Here is a 3,543-nt window from a genome sequence, read left to right on the forward strand (position 1 = left end):
AATAAAAATTATATCAATTGTTCATATGTATAGGTTTATGGGTTACACCAATATTTTCACAGTAGTAGTATTTCCATATATGATTTCAAATAAATTTGTATTCTTATGTTTTTCAAATTAGCAAGGTCCACTCACTATATTATAACACTTTTGATTTAAAAATTATTTGCATAAACAAATAATGACAAGTGATGATGATATATATGAATGGTAAAACTAGTACAACTACTCGAAATTAGTGTTCAATCACAGTTTTAAAACATGATACAAGTTTAAAACGTGATGCACAATACAAAACAAAATAACATTGTTGTACTAGTATTTGAATTGTACTGGTTTGTAAATAGTTGTACTGGTTTTTGAGTTGTACAGGTTTGTACATAGTTGGACTTTGGCATTGAAATCGAAAAAACTAGTTATACCACATAAAATTTAAACTTACCTCAGTTGTACCCCTTATTTATGTGTACATGTCTTTACCCCAATAAAATGAAATCATCAATTTTGTTAAAATACATTTCAGATATGTTTTTCAAAAATATAATGGACAAACAAGTTCACAAACCTTTAAAGTATAAGATGGAACATAGAAACTTATGAGATAGTGTAATAATTGCCAAAAAACATAAAAAAAAAATAGTTAGGAAAAACCATTATATAAACACAAACCAATTTGGTCAATTGATTGTTTTCTTCGTATTGGAAAACCAAATGAAATTTTAAATTTTTTACAGTTAATAAGTTGAACCAGTAGTACCAGTATTACATATCTAGTATATATGGTTATATTTTTAGTTATACGAGTTGTACTACTAGTAGTAAAAATTTAATATATAATGAAAAGTTGTTAAAAAGTAACTAGTAAATAATATGAGTTCATAAGTGAACCAGCTGTTTGTTGTGTGGAACGAAGAAGAGAACAGAGGTGAAGCGGAGTTGCCACCGAGGAGTGTGGCTCATAAGTGAATGAGGTTTTTAGAGACGCATCTGTTGTACAAACACAGAGGATTAACGTGAGTTCTTAACGGGCCAGTAACATGCATGAGAAATGGAAGATGAGATTCTTTTTATCAGAATTAGAGATGGCAACTCAGATGAACAATTAATGTGATACCACGAAACCAAGACATATAAGACTGGTAAAAGAAAGGGAATACTTTGATGGTCACCACAAGGCCCAACCTGGAGATACGCTAGTGTATCGATGGCAATTCCAAATCATTAAGGATCGATGTGGCAAATAGGGCTTGGTTGTGGACATGTGGCTCACTTGCGGTCGTGGAGGAGTTGTAGAACAAAGCTGAGGAGATGTCGTGGCGTCGGAGCTCAAGATCGAGCAAGACTGCAAGGGAAGTCACGAGTTACAATCATCGTTTTACACGACGGAGCACTTGGAGAGGACATACCGCGATAGTGAATCGTATTTTAGTGAAGACGCAGGTCCATGGCACAGTGAAAATTCGAGCTATGGTCAGGGAAGATATAAGACGATGGTGGTTGAAAGCTTCATCGATGATGGAGATGCCGTGGAGTTGAGTTCACGCCATGCAATGAAACAGTTGGGATCGGAGGTGCCATTTGCGGGCGAGGTTGAGGATGAAGAAGAGCTAACGACAAACCATGTGGCAGAAGACGACCCCACCATCACAGATTTTCTAATATTATTTTATTTGATCCTGTTTTTATTTTTAATTCAAATTCATTAAGATTAAATATGTAATTTATAAGGAAGAAGTCCATAGTGTCAAAGGATATTGATTATCCATCCAACTACACGTATACAAAACTTGTCAAGCGATACAAAAATAATGTCATGGTCAGCAGTACATATGTCTTGTATCCATAACCATAAGTATACTTGTCTGTTATTTTTTTTCCTATAAATTGGATTGTACAAGCAGTAAAGTGGGTATCTCAAAGGAATATAATCTTGACTAGTTTCTCTTTTTCATAACTTTCCCAATCAAACAAAAGAGAAGAAAGAAATACTATTATATATATCTCTCTCTCTCTTGTCGCTGTCTCACCATCATCCTCTCTCCTCCACTCACGTCAACATCAAGCTCTCTCTCCCTTGCTTTATTATTTTCACAACACGTTATCAACGCGAGGCCCTGACCAACTGAGACTTATCAATCTGAAAGTTCTTAAACCAGCCGAGGTAATGTTTAAATTTATGTATTTCAATATACTTAATTTATTTAAATTTTATTATTATTTCGGAGTGAGAGGCTGGACCTTCTTCGTTTATTTTTCGGGATGATAGGCGCTGCCTTCCCCGACTGATCGTTATGGTAGGCTATGCTTTCACGATCAGAGAAACACGTGGTAGGCTTTGCCGCCGTGAATAAAAATAAAAGGTCAAAAATGGTAGATTAAGTTTCCTCGGACCTTGAAATAAGTAAAAGTCAAAATGGTAGATCATGTCTCCTCGGACTTTGAAAAATGATCAATATGGTAGTCTATGACTCCTCGGATCATGTGGTAGGCTGAGCCTCCCGATTTTATTTATGCTATTTAAATTTCTGCAATTTAAATTTCTACAATTTAAATTTATGCAATTTAAGTTTATGCTTTTATTTTATACCATTAATTTTTGCATTTAAATTATGCATTTAAATTTTCGTATTTACTATATTTATATTATTATTTTATGAATACAGTTATCATGTCGAATTTGACAAAGCTCGAAATTAATGCCCTGGATATTACGGAAAATAATTATATGACCTGGGCAGTGGGTGCAAAAATGCACCTGAGAGGAAACATGCTTTTGGAAACCATCGATAGTTCGAAAACGGTGTCAGATGAGAAAAAGGCAAAAGCCATGATATTTTTACGACACCACATCCATGATGGTTTAAAGGATGAATATATTACGAAAGAGGATCCTTGTGACCTCTGAAAATCTTTAAAAGAGAGGTTCGATCACCAGAAATATGTGATCTTACCAAAAGCTAAACACGAGTGGATCCATCTACGGTTCCAGGATTACAAAAATGTTAGTGAGTTTAATTCCACCGATGTTCGGAATTACTTCAAGGATAATGTTATGTGGAGAGAAAATAAGTGATTATGATATGATCGAGAAAAATCTCTCCACGTTCCATCCTGAAAATGTAATCCTGCAGCAACAGTACCGGGTGAATGGATATACCCGTTACTCGGAGTTGATGCAAGTCCTCCTTGTAGCGGAGCAGAATAATCAACTCGTGACTTTAAACCATCAAGCTCGTCCCACTGGATCTGCTCCATTTCCTGAAGCGAATTTTGCATCATCCAGTTATGATAATAGAAAAGGACAAGGTCGTGGACGTGGTGGAAACCGTTATCATGGTCGTGGAAGAGGACGAGGAAGAAGATTCCGTCCCTATGATGAAAGAAATAATAAAGACTTCCACGAAAATGAAAGGAATGAAAAGGGCCAGGATGATAAAAGGCAAACTAAAAAGGTTTGCTACAGATGCGGCATCAAAGGTCATTGGGTACGTAACTGTCGTACGCCAAAATATTTAGCCGATCTGTATAGAGAATCCCAAAAGG

The 3,543-nt window shown here is 35.5% G+C and overlaps 1 long non-coding RNA gene across 2 annotated transcripts; it reads right to left on the minus strand.

Moving 5' to 3' along the window:
- Positions 1-896: 896 nt before the first annotated feature.
- Positions 897-1,611, minus strand: LOC106294025. 2 transcript variants are annotated; one of them, XR_001260715.1, is made up of 3 exons: positions 1,407-1,611; positions 1,183-1,342; positions 897-987 (listed from the first exon to the last, which is right to left on the minus strand). It is a non-coding gene; the product is annotated as an uncharacterized LOC106294025 (long non-coding RNA). The 2 variants fall into 2 exon arrangements; XR_001260714.1 differs by lacking the exon at positions 897-987 and having other exon boundaries at positions 1,043-1,342; positions 1,407-1,609.
- Positions 1,612-3,543: the final 1,932 nt, after the last annotated feature.

This window comes from Brassica oleracea, chromosome C5 (assembly GCF_000695525.1).
Source record: "Brassica oleracea var. oleracea cultivar TO1000 chromosome C5, BOL, whole genome shotgun sequence".
Lineage (NCBI taxonomy): Eukaryota > Viridiplantae > Streptophyta > Magnoliopsida > Brassicales > Brassicaceae > Brassica > Brassica oleracea.